Genomic DNA, 26,066 nt, shown 5'->3' on the forward strand with positions numbered 1-26,066 from the left:
TATAAATATAGAGGAATTGACAGAGACAAAGCACAGGGACAAGTTAAGTAATGTGGGGGCAAGATGTCCACTCCACTCTTCAGGGTGAGTCATAAGTCCCAGGACACGCTTTTAACTGCTTATAATTTTTGGACGAATTATAATTTTGTAAGAACGAATTTTTTGGTCATCCGCTGCACTTGCTGTTGAGTGCACTTCCAGTTTGAAATGCCTTTTTATCCCAAAGATGAATATTTGATTTTCACTTTGTTGGCTTTCCAAAACACTCCTCAACGTCTTCGTGCACCTGTTTCGTCGTCTTGTTTGTGTTTCTCCTATCGTGGTACCGCACAACTGCTACCAGCATTTCTTCCACTGTAGATGGACTGGTGTCTGCCATCTCAGTTTAATGTATGACTTGAAACTAGCAGAGTACCTGCCCTATGGGGATCGAGGTTTTTTTTGCCGCATATTCACGGTTTCACGGGATTTTTGATTTTCTAAAATGAATCACGAACCGCCGGGAACCTATCCCCCCTTTTCCCATTGAAACAATGCCCCGACATTCGCAGATTCAACATTCACAGCATTTTTCAGGAACATATCCCCTTGTGGAAGTGAGCCTGGTGAATATGCCCACAGAGGTTAGTGTAATGTAGATGCCTTTGGAGGTGAGAATAGTGAATATACCTTCAGAGGTGGGCACAGTCGAGATCACTACGTGGGGTGGAGAATGTTTAGCCCCCATCCCAAAGCTGCAATCAAAGGGAAAAGATGATGATTTTGGATACATTGGCTTTTGCATTGAGCTTAACATTTCTGACACAGGTTCCATTACAATAGTTGAAAGGGGAATATGTCTTCAAATCTGCATGAAATTTATGGGGAAGCAGGTTCTTTCCGAGCATACATGTGTTTCTAAAATCTATGTTTGGTCAAGAGTTTGTACCCTTTCGATAGCTCTTTTATGCACCTATCAAATGATACCATGATTTTTAAGGTAATTTCGACCTAGGTGGAGAAAGGGAATGTTAACCGTCTGTACACGATTGAAAAAAAGTCATAAAATGTGTCTGGGTACTAAAATGAAACAGGAACTTGGACAATTTTGCCCCCGAGATAGCATGATCAACAGGGTATCAACAACAGAAAGATAGTACTTGCATGAATTCCCCTTCCAGGTGACGCCGCACCTCCATCTACACCCTTATGAGTTGTATATTATTGGGATCCAAGATGAGAAAGCCATATATTTTTGCTTGAATCAAAACTGTATCGACAGTGTGTTGTACGAGTTCCAGATGCTTGTTGCAACATTTTCGGTTTTGTTTATTGGTTGAATAACTGTCTTTGAGGTTCATTAAATAATGTTTTTATTTTTATTTTTAGAAATACACTGCGCAGCAAGTGTAGTGTCACTTTCCTTCATTCCTTACGCAACAAAGCAAAATCATAGTATCTGTAGGAATTACACCACCAACGTCCATAAAATATCCACGAGTTATATTTACAGATAGGAAGCTAACACTAGAGTTGCTGCTAACGTGTAAGTTTGATGCAGCCAAGTTTGCCCTGCTGTTGAACCGGTGCCATTCATCAGGGGCCCTGTTGGGAGGGTAACAGCAGCATGGATTAAGGGGTCACAGAGGTGATAAAAGGTGTCCAAGTGCAAGCGATGATGGATGGAAAAGCCTCCACTGCAGGAGTAGAATAAACCAAGGTGACAAGAGAACCCAGGAGTGCAGCTCAGGGACATCTCGCTTTGCAAGAGGCCGTACTCAGATCCCTTTTACAAGTTACTGAGCCTACCACATACCATTTATGACATCATTGTTTGACGAACAAGGCATGGATCTGTATTGGATATTTAAAAAAATAAAAGATAGACTGTGGAAATGAATGATTTGTGTGATTATAGTTTTTACTTTTGTTTTTCGACTTTCTGTGATTTTATTTTCGATCGATTTGAATTCCTTTTGTTTTCCTGGATGGGTTGAGCCATTAATATAGAGAATAAATTGTTCCCAGTGCTCCAGGTTGCTGCACTCACCAATTTGCTGGTATTGAAGAAGCAATTTGTTCATTCACAGGTGTGTCCACCGCATTGTTTTTACCCACACAACCATGAACTATGAAACCACTCAGAAAGCTTGCTTTTCTTCTAAAGTACAAATCGAAACTCTTCTTTGTGCAAGGTGAACATTTAAGATCTGGAGAGATAACTTGGGGAGCGAAGCTGTTCGGACAATTTGGTGATACGGTCATGCTTGGCTGTGCACTCAGAATTTGCTCATCTTGTTTCATTCAAATGAAATAGACAACCAGAGTTGGTGTCAAAGCCACCCAATGCTCGCCTGTTTATACATTTATCGTTTTTAAAAGACGAGTCTAATAATTAATATTTTTTATAAAGCATTGCAGTGAAGTATAATTATAAAGCAATATATCTTCTTCTTCTTCTTCTTCTTCTTCTTCTTTGGCTGCTCCCGTGAGGGGTCGCCACAGCGGATCATCCATATGATCCGCATAGTGATTTGGCACATGTTTTACACCGGATGCCCTTCCTGACGCAACCCTGGTCGCCTCTTACGACACAACGATCTGGTACACCTATTTTAACCGGGGTATACAACGGCCCAGTACACTGGTACTCATTTCGCCGACCTCGGAAGGATGACAGGCTGAGTCAACCCACTGGTGTTTTTCGACTTGGTATATACATATATATATATATATATATATATATATATATATATATATATATATATACATACATATATATATATACATACACATATATATATATATATATATATATATATATATATATATATATATACACATATACACATATATACATATATACATATATATATATATATATATATATATATATATACATATATACATACATATATATACATATATACATACATATATATACATACATACATACATACATATATTCAGTGGCCCAACGGGGCTTGAACTCAGGACTTTTTGGGTCCCAAGCCACTGCCCTCACCACTGCGCCACCACCAGGCTTTATGTAATTATAAAGCAATATATGTATTTGTATATTGTAATCAGTAACAAGAGCGCAAGTGAGCACAATATACACCCTACCAAGAAGGTATATACAGAATTGTGCTATTACATGGAAAAACAGCATCCTGGTTGCCATGGCAACCACTTTAGATGACGAACGTATGTCGTGACACACCGTCTCCACAGTCTGTACCTATGTACCAAATATGAAACGTGAAAGTTGAAAACTTTGGGAGTAAGAGTGTGGACAGGAACTGATGGAAAATAGCATCCTGGTTGCCATGGCAACTACTTTAGATGACAAACGTATGTCAGGACACACCGTCTCCACAGTCTGTACCTATGTACCAAATATGAAACGTGAAAGTTGAAAACTTTGGGAGTTAGAATGCGGACAGGAACAGATGGAAAACAGCATACTGGTTGCCATGACAACCACTTTAGATGACAAACGTATGTCGCGACACACCGTCTCCACAGTCTGTACCTATGTACCAAATATGAAACGTGAAAGTTGAAAACTTTGGGAGTTAGTGTGCGGACAGGAACGGACGGACAGACAGACAGACAGATGGACCGACGACCGGTATCACATAATACGCCCCGATATATATTGTTGTGGTTGACCAAATTCGCAAACCACCATTCAGGTCCCTTAGGTGAGATATCTCGGTAAGTATATGTGTAGTTAGGCCCAAACCCGTTGTCTAGAGGGAATAAATGTCATTCATGAGGGCTGTGACTCTTCAGGATAGCCGTTTTTCTTTTACTATCTTTATTTTGGACCAGCCGCCATTATTACCACCACCAACCACGTCTCAACAGCCATCACAACAACAACCACCAACCACAACGCCGCTTCACCACAACCGCCACGACCTTTACCGTCACAACTCGCCACCATCGCATCACCGTCATCTCGCGCCACTCGTGGGCACCGATGCTGGACTCGTGTAGAGCGCGCACCGAGCAGCGTGTTCAAAAGCATCGCGGACTTTCCGCAGAAAAACGGATCAAAAACGACTCACGCCCACTTTTGTTCCGTCCAATCGGTGAGCGAGGGGCGATTTGGCCCCGCCTCCAGGGCGTTGGAGGGCGGTCGCTATATGCAAATTCATGGATCAGAAAGCATTCACGCCCACTTTTCCTCGGGCCAATGGGGAGCCAGCAAGAGAGGTGAAAGGTCGGAGGCAGAGGGTCAAAGATGAAGGAGCGAGGCCACCAGGGATATAAGGGGCCGCGTTCGTCAGTCGAGGCAGTTCAGTTCGCAGGAGGAAGAGTTGAGTTGGAAGCGGAGGAAGAGTTGAGTTGAAGTGGCAGTTCGGAGTTCGCGGAGTCGGAGTGAAGAGGACGGAGCTGTGGAGAGGCGGCGGCGGCGAAGGCGGACGAGGGGGTGCTCGCGTCGGATTCGAGGAACTGCGGAGGGAAAGGCCGGCGGCGCGACCGAGGTCGTGGTGGAGACGCTCATCGCGGGACCCAAGATTTTTGTGAAATCCTCCTTTCCCCGAGCATCAGCAACCCCCTCCTGTTTCCCCCCGCGCTGAGATAGTGCGACAAAAGGGGGCCCCCTTCCCACCCCCTACCAGACACTGTCCGCGAGGCCCGCGGAGTTGAGGCACCACCGCCGCTCCGCGTCTCATCATCAGACGGGTAGGCCCGACACGGTCTCGGCCCCAGGCCCGCCTACCCCCTCATCCTGGAGGGTGGTTCTCTTTTCTTTTGCTTTGGGAATATGTGTTGTCGGCGCCGTCTGTGAAGTAAAATTGTATAAGTGTTGCCGAGAGCCCGGTAGTCGGATAGATCTGCATTGTCGCATTTGCTTTTTGTCTTCTTCTTTTCCATGTGCTTTTGGTGGAATTGTATATGTGTGCTTTCCGTTCATCGCGAAATAAATGTGCTTATTATTGAACTGTTTTCCCGCTTCGCTTCGTCATTTCTTTCATTGAATCCTCATCTTGCTTCACGTAAAGGGTTGGTCGTGGGTTAAGATGCCCGATAATTAATCGAACCGTCGAGGTCGACGAATAACACCGCTCGGTTATCCCGATAGTACGGAACGGGTCGCTTAAGTGGCCCGTGTCCGAAGTCGACCTGCGGCGAGGTGCGATCGCCCGGTCTACCCTCCGTGTGGGTACTTAGGTAGGTCGAATTTGGCGAGCAACCCTATCCCATGCGGGGGCCGATTGGCACGATCGCGGTGAGACCGAAAGGTCCACCCGTGACTGGTTCCCGGCGTTAGTCCGAGAGGGTCACGACTGGATTGTCCGTCCGGTGGGCAACGTGCCGCGATTCGAGTTACGTGGCCGTCCGCACGCTGGCGGGCGCGAATCCGCAACAATATACAGTAGACTAGGCGTAAGTCGTCACCATCGGGACCGAGAAAAAAGTGACGACTTAGAAATGTGACGACTTACGCGTATGCGAACATTCATGATGACTGTGGGGTGAAGGATGAAGTCGTGCGTGGCCTGGACACATGTGTGAGAGCCGGCTATTGTACCAAAAGGAAAACACAATGCTCGGGGCATAGGTGGGGGTGAGTTGGTGAGTTGGAAAGTGATCAAGCAAAGATGGAATTCATGAATCAGTTTATCAAAAGTAAAGATAATGAACAACTCTGTAAGACAACTCGTATACCATCGGTGATGGTATGGTGACAAATTACATGACACACAGTCATCGTGGTGATGATTACCACTCAATGCCTATGTGTAAGTGAGTGCGGTAATGTACAAAACAAGCCAAGATAAAACCATGATCGGACTTCAACACTAAGCTCGATCGATCCTTTACTTCTTCGCGAAGTAATCCGTTATGTTTGACTGCCTCAAACTCTTGGGCATCTGGTGCATGAGAAAGGATTCAAACCGGTCATTGTATTCCATGATGTTGGCTGGGCAATCCTCCACTGATAAACAGTATCGGCCGAATATTTGGCCGAATCGGCCGAAACCGAATATTTGGCTGAGCCGACATTTGCCGAAACCAGATGATGAGTACGTCATCGACATCTTCAAAGCACACACATTTCACGCATTTCACACTTCCCACCGGCCTCACGATCTTCTCCACTTGTCCAAATATCTTGCCATTATTCTTCAAGATATCGTTCAATGTCTGCCGTTTGATGTCCAACTTCTCAGCTATGTCTGTTTTCTTCATCAGTAGGTTTGCCTCACAAAACTGGGTAATGTCGTATTTTTCTTGGTAGGTTTTAGTTGTAAGCTTATGCTTAGTCGCCATTGTCCTGCCTGCAGTGCGATCAACGTGTGTACGCAGTTATAAATAACCTATCACTGGCGGTGTACACCAATGAGCGAGCATCACGATTCCATGAAATCGGGATTCTCATGAGGCAGCAGTTCCGTGTGACGAGTTAGGAGTGGTAATTTACTTGAGTTTCCATTACATGGGAATGGACAACATCTGACGACTTAGACGAAGTGACGACTTAGAGATGACGACTTACAGAGGGATGACCCTTTATTCAAAGGGATTTAACGTGAGATAAATTCGGGACTTTTTGACGCTGCCAACTTAGGCGAAGTGACAAGTTACACGCTGCCGACTTACACCTAGTCTACTGTATATATATATATATATATATATATATATATATATATATATATATATATATATATATATATATATATATATGTATATATATATATATATATATATATATATATATATATATATATATATATATATCGGGCGTATAAAAAATAGTGTGGTAGATAAAAACATTAGAAAGGAAACTAGAGGGGGAGCACTCGGTAGAGTGCAAAACCTCCGCCGCCAATACTGCTGGGTCATTCAAGTGAACCTTATATCTTATTCATTAAATATGTCAACAGTGCTGACGGAGTTGTAGTTCTTTTCTCCAACATTTTTTTTTTGGGGGGGGGGGGGTTTGGAAATCACTTAAAACATGTAGAAATGCAAAAAAAAAAAATTTTCTCTAGCAATTTTTTTTGTGGGGGGGGGGGACCAAGTCCAAAATCTAATGGCATGATCCTTGGACCATACCTAACCCCCCCCCCCACCAAGTTTCGTCGAAATCCATCGAGGAGTTTTTCCATAATACCAAAAATTTAACATTTTCACGCTCACGCTGACGCTCACGCCGGGGGTATCACTATAGCTCTGTTCTTCGAACAGGCGAGCTAAAAACTGACCTACAAAGTGAGGACTATTAATGTTGTGAATATCCACATAGCAATCACAAGGAAATCACACTCATTTTAGTCAGGTGTTTAACCATAAGGGCAATATAAGTGGGATAGGCTACCTGGAATCCACCACAATACTTGATAATAACAGCATCAGGCATCTTTTGCACCGATGAAGGGTTAATGCTCAAAACGTCAGATTCAGCTTGGTTCCCATGGTGGTTTGCATACCTCAATCCTGTTTTCATCAATTTTCATAAAAAATACTTCTGGCAATGGACATGGGACATTTTTCTGATGAGCTATTAGATGTTTCTTTAGATGCTTTGTTCTTGAGAATGAATATTGGTTTTAAAATGTTTTTCCCCCTTTCAACTATGGGCTGGCTTTGGATTATTTGACAATGACATGCAGGTAAGGCTTACATTTTGTCCAACTCTTCATTGGTGCTGGCGCTTTGCTGGTAGGACTTTTTTTTTCAATCTATATGAATTATTACCCTCGCCAGAGGAGAGGGTATTCCATTTGTCTGTCTGTCTAAATGTTTGTCTGCACAGAATGTGAGTATGTGTATTAATTACATGAGACCCTTTTAATTTTGACACTTCATAACCCGAAGACCCATAATCATGACCATGATTTACATCATGATCTGTAGGGAGAGTAGGGAGCAGGCTGAGCGAGCCTCGAGAGGTGGAGGTACGCACTGGAGAGAAGGGGAATGATAGTCAGTAGGAGTAAGACGGAGTACATGTGCGTAAATGAGAGGGAGGGTGGTGGTATGGTGCGGTTGCAAGGAGTTGAGGTGGGGAAGGTGGATGGGTTTAAATACTTGGGATCAACTGTCCAAAGTAATGGAGAGTGTGGGAGAGAAGTGAAAAAGAGAGTGCAGGCAGGATGGAGTGGGTGGAGAAGAGTTGCAGGAGTGATTTGTGACAGAAGGGTAGCTGCAAGAGTGAAGGGGAAAGTATATAAGACGGTAGTGAGACCAGCTATGTTGTATTGTTTGGAGGCGGTGGCGCTAACAAAATGACAGGAAGCGGAGCTGGAGGTGGCAGAGTTCAAGATGCTGCGATTCTCGTTGGGAGTGACGAGGATGGATAGGATAAGGAATGAGTATATTAGAGGGACAGCGCAGGTAGGACGGTTTGGAGACAAAGTGAGAGCGGCGAGATTGTGATGGTTTGGACATGTGTACAGAGGGGAGCAGATTATATCGGGAGAAGGATGCTGAAGATGGAGCCGCCAGGCAGGAGGAGAAGAGGAAGGCCAAAGAAGAGGTTCATGGATGTGGTGAGGGCAGATATCCGGGTGGTTGGAGTGTCACTGGAAGATGTGGAGGATAGAGCGAAATTGAGACGGATGATCCGCTGTGGCGACCCCTAACGGGAGCAGCCGAAAGAAGAAGAGAAGAAGATAACCCAAAGACCCCTAAAACTCTGAAGACCTTTTAAGACCCCTAAAACTGCTAAGACTTTTGAAAGCCTTGAAAATCAGAAGACCCTTTGAGACCGCAAATACCCTTTAGACCCCTAAGAGCCTTTAAGACCCTTTAAACCCTAAAAAAAAACAAAGATCCTCAAAAGCACCAAAAACCCTTTAAGACAAATAAAACATGATATATTAAGACCATTTATAACATATATATATATATTTATATATTAAGACCATAGACCCTTAATACCCCCAAAGACACTGAAGACCAGGTCAGGTATGGGAGCATGCACCGGAACAGCACGTCGCTGCATACACTTTCCACTGGTTCTCCAGGGCCTCTGTCTGGCCATCCACCAGGCCTATGTCTGGCCCATCCCCAATCAACCTGCTGCAAACAAGGAGCAACCATGGGGAGGGAGAGGGGGTTTGGCGGGAGGTAAGTATGAGGGGAGGGGTTCTCAAGTTGTGTTTGACAGTGAGGCTTGTGAATAAGGTGTGGGGGGGGGGGGTTGTGGTTGTGCAGGATTGAACAAAATGGGTACGTTAATACAGCATGCGGAGATTGCCCAGAGATGTTCACGGGAGGGGGGGGTGGAGATGGGAGGAATTTTTGGGAGGAGATAAGAATGAGGGGAGGTAGAGGGAGGCAGTATGATGGGAAGGGAAGGCAGTGTCAGGGCAAGGGAAGGTAAGGCGGCATGAGGGGGAGAGAATGTGGTGTGAGGGGAAGGGAAGGCAGCATGAGGGGAGAGGAAGGGAAGGTAGCATGAGGGGAAGGGAAGGGAAGGGTGATAAAACGCATTCAAACAGCAACATTTTCTTTTTAACCTCCGGGTTCAATATAAAACTGGGCGAGAGCATTTCAAACCCACGATATCTACCTGGCAAAGGCCTGCCTGCATGCTGGCACATGCAGTGACCCGTTGGACTCCTGCACTCACAAAGCTCCCTCGCTGAGAGAATCTGGTGAGCAGAATCAGCATCAGGAAAACGAGCCACATGTCCATACAGCCGCAGCTGATGCTCACGGACTACACAGGTAACAAATCTCATCTGAGTCTCAGCAACTGCTTGTTGGACACAAAGTCCGACCAGCAATAGCCAAGGATTCTCTGAAGAAACCTGGTACTGAAGGAGTTAAACCTCCATCTCAGGTCCCTGGTCAGAGACCAAGTCTCACATCCGTAGAGCAAGACTGGAAGCACCAAGGACTTAAAGACTCAGACTTTCATCCTCCTGCATTGGTACCGACAGCACCACACCCCATGATCCAGTGAATCCATGACTCTCCAGGCCCGACACAAACGTCTATCGACTTCTGGATAACAACATGCGGAGACAAGAATATCACTGTCAAGGTAAGTAAATCTCTCCGTGACCTCAACATCCTCACCACAAACAGGAACAGACAAAATAGCAGCATCAAATATGTCATTGACACCCAGGATCTTAGTTTTCACCCAGGAAACATGCATTCTCAGTGGCTCCGACTTCTCATTAAGAACCACAAGGGCCAGTAAAGGATGTCCATCCATCCATCCATTGGGACCATACTCTGTGCAAAGCGTTGATGCTGCCTCAGCAGTCTCCTTGGCTATTGGGCACAACCATGGACAACCAGCCTCCCAAAGTTTACAATCTCTTGCAGTGTCAAGGAACTTGGTGCTATTCTGGTTTGCAGTTCCAGACCCATGGGGACCAATACATGTCTCAAAACCATCCCTGTCAGTGCCAGTCGAAAGATTGAAATGAGTATCTCGCTTGTGGCACCAATCAACCACAGACTCCAGCACAGCATCTAATGCCTCCTTCACAGTGAGATCACTCGCCTCAGTCGGAGCATACACAGAGACCAGGGAAATGACACCCAAGGAGTGATGATTCCTTCGTCTCATAATATCCTCCTTGACCGGTATTACCTCAATTATCATTGGAGTCAGTTTATTGGACACAGCAACAGCAACTCCTTGGGCATGGTAACCATCAGAACGACCAGACCAATAGTAGGCATAACCACTCACCATGATCTCACCACTATCCGGTCTCTGAACTTCAGAAAGTGCTGCAATACCGATGTTCAAACGCTGGAGCTCAGTTGATAGCAGGGACAGGTGAACATCCTTTCTTAGAGATAGTACATTCCAGGCACCCACCCTAAGGGACCACCCCAGGTTAACCCGAGGAGACCGCCGTCTGGTGGACGACACCTCAACACCACCCCGACACACACCACCACAATCCGACCCAGGATGGTTAACCCCATGCTTTTCCTCCTATCATCAAATAATTGGGATCCAAAAACCTTTGGCCCAATCCCGCCATCCGGTGAGCTGCCCTGCGAAGGGAAGCTGCACAGGAGGTACTCCCATGTGTTCCCATGTGACGTGTTTTATGGTGGCCCGGGTGTAAATCCAGGAGGTCATCTGCAGATGCAGTTGGACACCAGATAAGGATAGCCATTGCCTCACAAGGCACTCTTCCACCCTTTGACAAGTTTTGTTTATAATCCTGCTGCGTGTCCATATCCACACACCCTCCTCACCAAGAAACCTGGTGGGGGAGATGGTTTAGTCACCGACAACCCGACCATGAAACAGGTTTGCACAGGTTTACATGGTACCATTAGCAACTGACAGATCTCATCTGGTCTGACCTGACAATAAAGACCCTGTAGATCCTTTAGACCATGTTAAACCATATAGACCCCCTTAAACCCATGAGAACCCTAATGCCTTTTAAATCCTCTTAGACCCTTTAGAACCCTGGACACCCTTAGACTCCTTTCTACCCTTTAGAACTTCACACCTTTCAGACCTTTTAATACCCTGGAGACTCCTTTTACCTTCAAATCCCTTTTAGAAGTTTTAAGACACTTTAGACCCCATTAGACCTCACATTACACCCTTTAAACACCTTCACCCTTTTAAGACCCTTTTGACCCATTTAGACCTTTTCAGACCTTTTGGCCTTTACACCTTCAGACCATTTGTCCTTTACAACTTATCAGAACTTTGACCTTCACACATTTATAACTACCTCATTTATACCTTTCATTTGCAATCTACGACCTTTCATTTTGTACATCCTTCCATTTGTTTGCTACAAAAACTACAACACACAAAGTAAGTCCTGGTGAGGTCTGCAATCTCTAATTGCCCTTTCGTGTTTGTATCTGCTTTTTTCTTCTTTTTGGAGTTTCCTCTTGTTAGAACTGTTCAACATATCCCATGTTTCTCCCAGTTCTCAATGATTTATGTGTTATGAATTTGCTTGCTTTCGGAAGCAGGGCAACAATTCTGATGCTTACAGGAGAACTATTGGCTTTATTGTTATTCTGCAATTCTCATCAAAGCATATTATTTGGGGAAGATGTCAGAATTGGGCCCTCAAGGCCCAATTAAGACACATTTGTAACTTAAAAATTATTACCCAATGCACTTTAAGTAAAGAGTGAGGTGAAAGCAATTGGTTCACTTTTCTGTGTCTGTGGACAGACAGACAGACAGACAGACAGACAGACAAGCAAACGTCAGTTTGCGATCGAGGACCAACTGAATTTCAATTGAATGTTACATTTTGAACATGAATCGGAACATGAATTGGAAAAGTAAGCCAGAATTTAGCAGTACTTTTGCTCTGAATTCGTCCCGATCACGCAGATGCAGAGAGGAGTGAGATTTTAAAGTAGTATAGCCTCTTTCATATTTAGTCGAGGACCTGGCTTAGACATGTATGCACTTAATTTAGGAGAGGATAACTCAACTGTTTTAGGCTAATATGACCCCAAGGAACAACTTGGGATGTGTGCCAAAATCTCTATCCGGGATGAACAGCCCGAAAATGACCACGCCCTTTTTAAAATGACCACACCCTTTTTCATTGAAAGTGCAACTTCTGACATAGCTGTATCTTCTAAACCGTTGGAGCTTCAGATTTTCTGAGGTGCTCAAAATGTTCAGAATGGCCATGTTTATTTATTTATTTATTTATTTAGCAGGGGTCATAGAAGAGTGTAAAATTTCTAATTTGATATTTTTTATGAGAAAATGGCTAAAAACCGTTTTATTTACCATACTTATTACCATACATACTGGAATTGCCATATATTTATTAACTTAAACTTTCCAGACTTAGAGCAAAGTTAGAAGATTTGTGTCATCTACTAGAGTTGAACTGACAATTTGGAATTTGAACAATACAAGGGATTTTTTAAAAAGAAAAAAAGCGAGCATTTGATTAATATAAAGAAATTGTATTTTCAATAATTTACATACTATTTATTATCAATGGAATGTTAACTTAAAAATGAAAAATAAAAAACAAAACATTACTTTAGTAGGCAGCAGTATCTAGAGAGCTTAAATGTTTCAAAGATCAGCAGGGAAATTGCCCAACCACCAACAATACAACTTTTAAAACCACATTAATACTGTTTATGTGTCACGTAAACCAGGGTCAGGAACAAGAAGAGTAACACAACAGAGCCCAGGTATGAGGATGATGAGCAGTGTTCATTCAGTGATAGGGTTTTTACAACAATCACCTCCCTTGCATTTGCAGTACTTGCAACACTTGATCCCAGCTACCCGGCAGGAACACCCATTTTTGCGAGCACACTTGCCACATGTGCAGGGATTTGGCAGGCCTTTGAGTTTGGAGATCACAATCTCAGGGACTAATAAACTGCCCCTTCTTACAAACCCATAAGACTCGGCATTAATAATCAGGGTGGCATCTCTAAATGGGGCTTGGACCCACAACTGCTGTTGGTAATAGCCTCTATGGATATGTTTCCTTGCATTAGTTGAGGTGCAAGTGGTTCTCTCAAAGTCCATCTTGAGGGCATTGCTATCAAATGCAGTGAGACGCATGTCGTCAAATGTCTCCAGGTCTGTTGATGGTTTGAGACACTTGACCACGAATGTCTCTGCCATCTGTAATGCACTTTCTGCGAGCTGGAGACAGTCAAAATTCAGGATCAGAGAGGAATTTCCTGGTTTGCGGACAACATTCAGGGCTGCAAGTTTAGTTGATATCTTGCTGGTTGTATTGCACCCAGTCAGCACATGGAGTGCTGGGAGGCACTTTGTGAGCTCGTCTCCTAGTGCTATGCAGATATCGTGGAGTGGTAATATTGATCTTTTCACTCCTGAGTTGCGGACGAGCCAAAGCTCTTGGAGGCCAAGATCTCTCCAATTGACTGTGATGTGGTATAACAGGCACACAAAGACATCTGTGTCACCTGATGACAGCGTCATGGATGTAGGTCCTGACCGGTGACTTAGGATGATGTTCCATGTGCAGGACATTCTGTCATCAGCTTCCTCGTGTGTGCAGTTGAGCCGAGGGAATGGAGAAGCACACCCAGCTGACACCATCCATGCCTGTGGTGATATACCGAGGTATAGAGGTTTGGTTCCGTGGTAATTGGTGGTGAGCCACTCAACATAGAATGCCTGGAAAGCAGTTTTGCTGATGGAAGATGACCAAAAGTTCTCTAATACCACTGGAACATTTTGGTTTGGTGATATCACATCAAGGACAACCATTTATTTTGACTTTCTTCTTCTTCCCCTCTCTCCATTCTTGATGCTGTCCTCTCTGTAAGCATCAAAAACGATATGGATCTCATCACAGTTGTGCCCAGCTTTGGTGACCATAGATGTCAAGGCAATAGCAAAGTCATGGAATGTCTTGACGGGCGGATCAAGCTTCTTTAAGGGCACCTTTCTCACCAAGGCCATGAAGTCGATAATGATGGCATGGGTTTGTGGGGAGGTTTCTGGCCCTTTTTATCTATTAGTGGGTACAACTTCAGCAGCTCAGTCCCAAGTTGTGATTTGGTACTCTTCCTCAAGTAACCATCTTCGTCAACCAAGAAGAATGCAGAGTTGGTGATCTCATGCTTGAGTAGCTCCTCAACAGTGAACCCCCGGTGACTCCCATACTCAATAAACATGAGAGCTTTGATTGTCTCATCTTTGATGTCTGCTTTGGGAGCCAATTTCAAGGTGGTTTTTGGGGACGTAAACTTGATTTTGATAATAGTTGAGTGTATCGATATCGACCTATTTCTGAGTCGATCATCGATAAAATTAGCACAAGCAGTGCTGCCCTCCTTGATACAGCACAACAACTTGTGTACATTTACATTGGTCACAATTTCTCCAGTGAGAACATTCTTCAGTGCTACCTGGTTTTGTAGAGGACTGCATACCTTCAGGAGATACTCCTCTATGTCTTGCACAATCCCAACTATCTTAGTTGCAGTACTTGGGTTGAAGTCGTGGTGAAGTGAGAGTTCTCCTTCGACATCATCCTTCATCTTCAGGAGGTCAACGTACTGGTCTTTTTTATGCTTGATAATTCCCCACAGAGCTACTGCTTCCTTCTTTCTGGTGACCCCAATTATCCCCCTCACTCACTTTGGCAGGCCGATTGTGGCACTGCTCTAGCACCTGGTCAAAGGGCACTCCACTACCTTTCTTGGTGGTGTTCATGACAATTCCACCATTCATGTAGGGGTTGTAGAGGAGTGGGAACTTCTCCTTCAGTTGATAGCAGTCCTGGATGGATAAGTCGTTCTCTCACTCTCTCTCTCTCTCTCTCTCTCCGGATCTTGTAGCACTGGTGCTATGAATAAATCAAAAGCAGGCCGAGTGAGTGATAATAGGGTGCATAGAGTGATTGACAATGGGGTACAGAGATTTTAAAAAGGGCGTGGTCATTTTCGGGCTGTTCGTCCCGGATAGAGATTTTGGCACACATCCCAAGTTGTTCCTTGGCGTCATATTAGCCTAAAACAGTTGAGTTATCCTCTCCTAAATTAAGTGCATACATGTCTAAGCCAGGTCCTAGACTAATTTCGTATGTCCATCCGTCAAAAAAATTTTAAGCGGTGTTGAGGCTGAATTGACGCAAGAGGGAGCCCGAGCTCCCTCGCATTAAAAGAAGGAAATGCCAAACTGCACCGCTCCCTTCGGACATGGGTGTCAAGTTGTTTAAAAAAAAAAAAAAAAAAAAACTTTGTCTGCCTGTCTGGCAGTCAAACAAAATTGAAAATCATTCCAAATCAGAAATGTATTGTTTTTTTAGCGACATTATTCCGGACACCAACTACAGGCACAAATAACAAATGTAACGTCTTAAATAAGGTGGTGTCAAAGACGCTGCATCAATGGTGGTAAACTTCCCAAAAAAATGTCTACATCCTTTAACTAAATGTTGTACAAGGGGATAAAAGTAAGCATGTGGTGTGACATAAAAGTCAACCAATAGTAACAAAACAGGTATACACAATCAAGTTGGTACGGCACCTGCACAATCATTTCATCTTTTCATGAACAATCACTCTTATTTTTCTTTATTAGGCCAAAGTCTGCCAATATTTATCATCTAAATCCCAAAATAGAATCCATCTAAAATCCCACAATAAAATCCATCGAATGTGTCAGAAAGAAGTCTTTTCAACATGTAACCACATGGCTACAATACAGTACAGTACAAAGAAAGATAAATGCAGCAAAAGTCGATTTGATCAATCTTGCCTGCTTTGCATGCAATTATCTAACTACCTAAGGGGGGAATATGGGAGAATACACCTGTCTGATATTTGGTGGCTGGTGGCGCTCTTGTAACTACTTTCGGTCAATCCTGGCATTGTGAAATTTTTAGAACATTCAAACAATAAGAAATGTTTAACTATACTTGTCCAGTCTTGCAACTTGTCATCGAAGGTCTGTTGTTTGGTGTTGAAAATGTGAGGCCCTGGAGTGGAATATGCAAGACAAAAGCAGCCACCGGAGGGCATGGCAAAAGCGTACTTGGCTTCAAAGTCTTGCTCGCTTCTCAGTCTGATGAAACATCTGTTGTCCTTTTTTTCTTGCTTTTGTTCAGTTATTTCCTTTATATGTTCCTTATCAACTCACATCAAGATCAACTCAAGTATCTTAATTATTTTAAGGTTCCTTATCAATCACCACCGCCATTGACTAAAAAGTTGATTACCAACTCATCAAGTTGGTACATGGCCACATGTAATACTCTCATATTCCCAAATACAAAGGTGCACAATTGACAAATGACCAAAGGACGAGATTCAGTGAAAGGGGGCAGGGGATCATCATCCATTACAATTCAAAGTGAGTGGTCATAACAGGTGCACAGAAAAAATCATTAATTCTTTTCTACATTGAAGAGCAATTTTATAGGGCCTAAGGCATTTTGCCAAATATCAATTTACTTTTCAAACTCTCCATGAATGTTGAGGCTCATTGAAGAGCTGGAAAGTACTGGTTATGAGATCAACAATTCACCAGTAAAGTGAAAAGGGACAGCCAATCATGGACAATAAGCAGCATCAGAGTGAGTATATAAAGGCAGCAATCAGAAAGAGGACACTGAGTTTGTGAAGAATTAAAGAGCTCGTGGGCAAGTATTAGGGAAAAGCTACACTGCAAACAAGTTTGAAGTTTGCTTGAGTTTGTGTGTAGTATTTCTGCAGGGAGCTTTTCAGAAAACAACATTTACCAAAACAAGCTTTGCCTCAAAAGGGAATTTTGTATAATTACGTACGATGTAAGCTGTGGACAGGTATGCACTTGTTTTTTGGATGCTCCTATTCTGCTAGCATGCTTGCTATTGCCATTGAACGGGCTGAAGAGTGCTCAGGCATGCTCAGTGACAGCAACTTCCTAGTTTCTTCTTCTTTTTCAGACAAATTATATATCAGAGGTGGACAGAGGTTATGTTTTCACCCCTGTCCGTTTGTCTATGAGCAGGATATCTCAAGAAGTTATGTATGGATCGGACGAAATTTGGTGGAGAGGTTGGGGGTGTGACGTGGACGAATTGGTTAGATTTTGGTAAAGATCTGGATCTGGTCAATATGCGAGAATTGTAAAAAATTTTTTAAAGGATTCTTCAACATCGATAGGGCCAAAAACGATATGCAGTATGGATTATACTTCAAAAATAGTTGTGGATGGCTTATGATAAAACTTGGTGGATAAGTTGTGTATGCGACAAGAACAAGCTGATTTGATGTTGGTTCAGGTCCAGATGCAGATCTGGCGTATCAGTGGGATAAAAAATGTAAACTGATCAGCCTGGCAGAGGAATGCGCTCGAGCAAGTGCTGTTCTAGTTACCTCTGTCCACCATATTGTCTGTTTGTCTGTCTGTCTGTCTGTCTGTCTGTCTGTGAACAGGCCATCTCAAAAAGTTGTGGACAGATTCAAATGAGAGAAGGGAGAATAGCTTTTAATTTTGGTAAAGATCCAGATCCGGATACGAGAATTATTAATTTTTACAAGTAATTCTTCACTATTGAGAAATGCTGCCAAAAACGATTTATAGCACAATATCTCAAAAAGTTGTGGAAGGATTTGGACGAAACTTGGTGGATGACAAAACTTGGTGGATGAGTTGGTTCGATGAAAAGAACAAGCTGATTAGATTTTGGTTAGGTCAGCAGATCCGGCCTATCTGTGATATACAAAAGGTAAACTGTTTCGCCTGGTGGAAGTGTGCACTATACTGAGTGCCATTCTAGTTTATAATGTTTTGTTTCCTTCTGGTATCGCATCTGGCAAAATGTATTACCTGGCAAAATGATAATTTACCATAGTTTGGGGCCATAACATTCTTTTGTCAGACTTGCATGTGGATTGAAAATATGCCTTGAAGTTTTATGTAAAAAGAAGTCGATTCACATCGACGTCACGTGATTGACTCACACTCGTATATTAGGTTTCTTCAGATTTCATCATCAACTGAAGTATCTCAGACCTGAAGCTGCAATTTATTCCCAAGAATTGTACGGATTTGGAATTGGTTGCAATTCTCAGCAGTCATTTCACCATGTTACAGCCTTCCAGGAGTTAGCTCTACAAGTCCTTTGTATGATGCAACCACCTTCTGGCCCCAGGAAGATCTAAGAAAAATTTATATTTTAAGTGGATAATCAAAGGTGTGGTAAAAATTGAGAGATAGGGTATTTTATGTGAGAGAGAGTATACCTTCTTGGGTTAGCTACTAGAGGCATAACTTTGAACAGACAAGACAAGATGACAACTTGATCATCTCTGGTAATTTGGGCAATATGAATATCACAAAGGTTGAATGACTTAAACAGCGAAACAGGGCGTGAAAATGAATGATTAAAATGATGGTTATGTATAACAAGTGTGCAGAAAAAGAGGAAATTAAAATCGACAGTGAATGATTAGAAGAAGGCAGAACAAACATACATCGTTGACTGGAGATGGCAATCAGGCAAGATAAATCAAGCACAGAATAAAAGCAGCAATGGCAGCTTTCAGCGATTAGCATAAAGATATACTTATATAAAACAAATCTCAAATTACACCAAAAATAAACTCTTCAATCAGTGTGTATTGCCATTGATATAAGCGATTGAGGCAAAACCTGGTCTTTGAGTGTAGAAATGGAAATGAAACTACGAATGATACATTTTCCAGATGTCGAGGTACCTTTATCATATGTGTTCATGAATTAGCACTGAACAAAGGATTCTTGTGGTGCATGATATGGTTTTTGCTATTTTGGCTGGCAGACATCCCCATTTTTCCCAGTTCCTTCTAATTGTTCTTCCCAAGTGTTTTCTGGATATCACAAGGTAAACTAGAACGGCACTAGGTCGAGTGCATACCTCCACCAGGATGAACAGTTTGGGTTTTGTATCCCACTGATAGGCCACATCTGGACCCAGACCTACAAAATCGAATCGGCTCACTCTGGTCACATACCCAACTCCTCCATCAAGTTTTGTCACAACCCGTCAACATCGTTTTCAAATATAATGCTATATATCGTTTTTGGCCTGATCCCTCAATTGTGAACAATCACTTCAAAAAGTATAGTCTCCAGATCCTCAACAAAATCGAATCAATTCGTCTTTGTTTACACACCCAACCTGTCCATCAAATTTCGTCTGAATCCATCCATAACTTTTTTGAGATATCCTGCTCACAGACAAACAGGCAGACAAACAGGGCTGAAAACAACCTTCACCCACCTTCGTTGGTGGAGGTAATAAAGCACAGATAAAGGCCTTTAGGTCCATCATTCTTGGCTGTATTTAATGTTTCAGCCTCACCAAACCCACTAAGCAATGTAGTGCTGATTATACAGCAACCCCAAAGTAGGGGATCCTACGAGCCTATCAGCACTCAGTTGCTCATTCTTTCAGGATGATGCTCTGGGTTCTTTAACATCCTTTACATTACAGTTTGATTAAAAACAAATTCATGGCATTTAGTGCACTGAGTTAGGACTACATCTCCTTGGTACCTGTTTTGTTATCTCAACATTGAAGAGAAAACTTAGAGATAGCAAAAAAACATATATATATATATATATATATATATATATATATACATATATATATATATATATATATATATATATATATACATATATATATATATATATATAAATATATATATAATGGGATGAAAAAAAACAAACAGAAGATGGCTCAAGCGTGTACCCCTCTGGAAAGAATAAGAAAAGTAAATTGAAAAATCACAAATCACTCAGGTGAAATGTGTTTCATCTCTGCTCACAGCAGCTTCATGCTTGTGAGCCTTTGTTGAAGGCAAGCTGTTTGAAGACCTAATCCATGCCTCAGTGGCCTTGGAAAAGCATTACCATTTTCCATTGTTTCCATCTCTGCCATTACTGTTTGCTTTGGCTGTTCACACCCAATTGTGTTTTTAATAGAATCCCAGTGTAATTTCATCTCAAGGGATTGTGTCATTAATGCTGAGCAGCACCAAGCCTTCCAGCTCATGCCCCACAACACGAATATCCTATGGCAGGAAATATTGAAATTAACTGTCCATTCCCATATTCTCAGGACCCTGTTAAAGATGGACTTTTTACCACGACGGGCCATAGAAACCACTGGAGTCTCTTTAATAACATTGACAACCTGATCTTTGCAGGTTTAATCGGCCCATTAGGGGTACTAACCAGCACATGGTGAGCAATGTCACCCTGACTAATATCTTCCATCTGTCATTCCGGTGCGCAGGCTGTGTCGCCAAACTACAGCACATGACAAGCCCTATTTTAAACACCGATCTGTTCAGTACTTCATTTATAAACTTCTGATTTCGATCTGTTAGTTTGTGAGTCACATAAGTACCCATGAGCTTCTTACCACAGGTAGGGAGGATCGTGCTAGAGATTATAGAAGAGTTGAGCTTCTTTGATGTGAATAAAATTCATGAAACCTTAACAAGCTATTCCTCCATCTCCTGCTGAATTTTCATGCCATGGAACCTCTGTAGTATACCACATTATTTTATGCTTCTCAGTCTCCATCACTATCAATGACTGGGAATTAAGGATTCATAGCAGGTGCAATCCAGCACAAATGGAAAAGTGCAAACGATATCGATTTCTCTTTTCTGAGGATCCAGGCCCCTATAACAAAAGAAAAACAACACCATTTCAGGGGCTCACTTTGCCCAAGGCTACTAAAACTGATTTATAAAGCAGCATAGAGTCATTGCTTGCATTGTATTTATTTCCATTTGTGAAGTTTATGATAATAGAAAATGACGAAGGATGGAAAATAGGAAGCTTTTACCAATAACGCAGCAAATGCAAGCTGATCAAATTATACGAGATACCTCGTATGCATATCTTTGCAAAGAGCTACCTATTATGATGAAAAAGATTATTATCCCAATCAAACATGAAATTAAATGTATGATATGTGTGGACATAATATGTATAATATGTGTGCATATAATATGTGTGTATATAATATGTGTGGACATAAAATGTATAATATGTGTGCATATAATATGTGTGGACATAATATGCATAATATCTGTGGACATAATATGGATAATAAGTGTGTATATAATATGTATAGTATGTGTTTATATAATATGTACAGTATGTGTATATAATATGTATAGTATGTGTGTATCTAAGATGTATATTATGTGTGTATATAAGATGTATAGTATGTGTGTAAATAAGATGTATCATATGTGTGTAAATAATATGTTTAGTATGTGTGTATATAATATGTATAATATAATATGTATAGTATGTGTGAATATAATATGTATAGTATGTGTGTAAGTAAGATGTAATATGTCTGTATATAATATGTATAGTATGTTTGTATATAATATGTGTAATATGTCTGCATATAATATGTGTAATATGTCCGTATATAATATGTGTAATATGTCTGCATATAATATGTGTAAGATGTCTGTATATAATATGTGTAATATATCTGTATATAATATGTATAGTATGTGTGTATATAATATGTGTAATATGTCTGTATATAATGTGTAATATGTCTGAATATATGTGTAATATCTCTGTATATAATATGTGTAATATATCTGTATATAATATGTATAGTATGTGTGCATATAATATGTGTAATATGTCTGTATATAATATGTGTAATATGTCTGTATATAATATGTGTAATATGTCTGTATATAATATGTAAAATATGTCTGTATATAATATGTGTAATATGTCTGTATATAATATGTATAGGATGTGTGTATATAATATGTATAATATGTCTGTATATAATATGTATAGTATGCAAGTATACAATATGTGTAATATGTCTGCATATAATATGTGTAGTATGTGTGTATATAATATGTGAAATATATCTGTATATAATATATATAGTATGTGTGTATATAATATGTGTAATATGTATAGTATGTGTGTATAAAATATGTCTGTATACAATATGTATAGTATGTGTGTATATAATATATATCATGTGTATGTATATCATATGTGTGTATATAATATGTATAGTATGTGTATATAATATGTATAGTATGTGTGTAAATAAGATGGATCGTATGTGTGTATATAATATGTAGAGTATGTGTGTAAATAAGATGTATCGTATGTGTGTATATAATATGTAGAGTATGTGTGTATATAATATGTATAATATGTCTGTATATAATATTGATATATATAGTATGTGTGTATATAATATGTATATGTCTGTATATAATGTGTATATAATATGTGTGGACATAATATGGATAATATGTGTGGATATAATATGTGTGGACATAATATGGATAATTTGTGTTTATAATATGAATAATATGTGTGTATATAATATGTGTGTATATAATATGTATAATATGTTTGTATATTACATGTGAATATAATATGTGTGGACATAATATGGATAATGTGTATATAATATATGTGGACATAATATGGATAATATGTGTTTATAATTTGAATAATATGTGTGTATATAATATGTGTGTACATAATATGTATAATATGTGTGGACATAATATGGATAATATGTGTGTATATAATATGTAGCCTGGTGTTGGCATAGTGGTTAGGGTAGCAGCTTGGGATCCAAAAGGTCCTGAGTTCAAGTCCCGTTGGCTGCTTGAATGAATACACACCAGGAGGTTGACAGCCTGTCATCCTTCCAAGGTCGGCGAAATGAGTACCAGTGCACTGGGCCGGTGTATACCCCGGTTAAAATAGGTGTACCATATCCCTGTGTGTCATAAGAGGCGACCAGGGTTGGCGTCAGGAAGGGCATCCGGCGATAAAACATTGCCTCAAGAAAAAGCCAAACCCCTGCACAGCAGGGAAAAATGGCTGTAAAAACGGTCATTTTATGTGTATATAATATGTATAGTATGTGTGTAAATAAGATGGATCGTATGTGTGTATATAATATGTAGAGTATGTGTGTAAATAAGATGTATCGTATGTGTGTATATAATATGTAGAGTATGTGTGTATATAATATGTATAATATGTCTGTATATAATATTGATATATATAGTATGTGTGTATATAATATGTATATGTCTGTATATAATGTGTATATAATATGTGTGGACATAATATGGATAATATGTGTGGATATAATATGTGTGGACATAATATGGATAATTTGTGTTTATAATATGAATAATATATGTGTATATAATATGTGTGTATATAATATGTATAATATGTTTGTATATTACATGTGAATATAATATGTGTGGACATAATATGGATAATGTGTATATAATATATGTGGACATAATAAGGATAATATGTGTTTATCATTTGAATAATATGTGTGTATATAATATGTGTGGACATAATATGGATAATATGTGTGTATATAATATGTAGCCTGGTGTTGGCATAGTGGTTAGGGTAGCAGCTTGGGATCCAAAAGGTCCTGAGTTCAAGTCCCGTTGGCTGCTTGAATGAATACACACCAGGAGGTTGACAGCCTGTCATCCTTCCGAGGTCGGCGAAGTGAGTACCAGTGTACTGGGCCCAGTGTATGCCCGGTTAGAATAGGTGTACCAGATCCCTGTGTCGTAAGAGGCGACCAGGGTTGTGTCAGGAAGGGCATCCGGCGTAAAACCTGTGCCAAATCATTATGCGGATCATAACGGATGATCCGCTGTGGCGACCCCAAACGGGAGCAGCTGGAGGAAGAAGAAGAAGAAGAAGAAGAAGAAGAAGAAGTAGTAGTGGTAGTGGTAGTGGTAGTAGTAGTAGTAGTAGTAGTAGTAGTAGTAGTAGTAGTAGTGTGTATATAATATGTGTGGACATAATATGGACAATATGTGTGTATATAATATGGATAATATGTGTGGACATGATATGGATAATAAGTGTGTATATAATATGGATAATAAGTGTGTATATAATATGGAGAATATGTGTGGACATAATATGGATAATATGTGTGTATATCATATGTGTGGACATAATATGGATAATAAGTGTGTATATAAGATGGATAATATGTGTGGACATGATATAGATAATAAGTGTGTATATCATATGTGTGGACATAATATGGATAATATGTGTTTTTAATAGGGATAATATGTGTGGATATGATATAGATAATAAGTGTGTATATCATATGTGTGGACATAATATGGATAATATGTGTTTTTAATAGGGATAATATGTGTGGACATGATATGGATATAAGTGTGTAAATAATATGGATAATGTGATGAATTGAAGGATGTGACGCGTGATCACATGTCGCGCGGCTCGCACATGGGACAGATAAAACCGAGATTCCGCGCGGTCGGTGGGATTGTCCCTGGGGCATTGTCATTTACGGCGGTGGATCACTTGGTGCTCGTTGAATTGTAAGAATTGAGAGTATACCGGACTCCGTGTTAATTGCTGATTTATTTTGCGGTGATCTACTGCACATGTATACCTTGCTGCACATGTACTCCTTGCTGCACATGTACTCCTTGCTGCCCATGTATTCCCTGATGTGTCTGTAGAAGCGGCTTCAATCAAGTGAAATAAAGCCTACACTCCGAAGGTTTTTCCCTCGCATTCATTTCAATTTATTTCACTTGATTCCTTCGGTCCCTCAACCGACGATGGACAAGATCTACAAGCTGGAGAGGTTCGACGCAGACCCAAACGCAACTGACTCGGAAATGAAATGGTCGCATTGGTTCCGTTCCTTCTCACACTATCTGACCATTATTGAAGAGGGAGCCGACAAATTGGCCGCACTTGTAAACCATGTCTGGCCCAGTGTATTCAGGCTCTTCTCGGAGTGTGACACCTACGACGCAGCAATCGACGTGCTGCGGGCGCTCCACGTGAAGCGCAAGAACGAGGTATACATACGACATCTTCTCAACACACGCAGGCAAGCAGCCGGGGAGACAATCGATCAGTTCCTGCAAGCTCTGAAGCAGTTGGGCAAAGACTGCAGTTTCCGGGCAGTAACCGCCGAGGAACACCGAGATGAAGCGACCAGAGAGGCGTTCATCCAATGGCTCAGGTGAGCCCCATTCGGCAACGCTTACTGGAGAAAGCACAACCCACTCTTGAAATGGTAGCTGACCAGGCCCGAGCAATGGATACGGCTCAGCAGCAATCTGAGTCATATGGGACACCGGTGTTGCTAATGAACACTGCTACGGCGGAAACTCAAGGAACCCCCCAGGACACCTCCGACACTGAGGATGGAGATAAACCCAAGGAATCGGATACCCAGACCTCGTCAAACTCAGCAACTACTTCGGTTGGTAAATGCTTCTTTTGTGGGTATAAAAGACACCTCCGTAACAAATGCCCCGCCAGGGATGCCACATGCATGAACTGTGACAAGAAAGGGCATTATGCCAGGGTATGCAAATCTACTCTTAGAAGAAATAAACCCACTTCTGCGGCTCTCTACTCACAAAAGAAAGTAACAGCAGCTTCACCGGGGAATATATCCAAAGTTATCATCAACGTACAAATTAACGGGCACATGGCTGAGGCTCTGATTGATACCGGTATCTCTGAAAGTTTCGTCAACAGCTCGCTAGTGAAGGGCAGGAAATGTAAGATCCACCCGACAGACAATACGGTATGCATG

The 26,066-nt window shown here is 41.3% G+C and overlaps 1 long non-coding RNA gene across 6 annotated transcripts in view; it reads right to left on the bottom strand.

The window, feature by feature from the left end:
* The window catches only part of LOC147011909 (uncharacterized), a 172,120-nt gene that overhangs the window by 59,618 nt on the left and 86,436 nt on the right, over nt 1–26,066 (bottom strand). The window lies entirely within an intron of this gene.

Source organism: Eptatretus burgeri, chromosome 15 (assembly GCF_056783735.1).
Source record: "Eptatretus burgeri isolate ZD-2024b chromosome 15, Ebu_testis_v1, whole genome shotgun sequence".
Taxonomy (NCBI): Eukaryota; Metazoa; Chordata; class Myxini; order Myxiniformes; family Myxinidae; genus Eptatretus; species Eptatretus burgeri.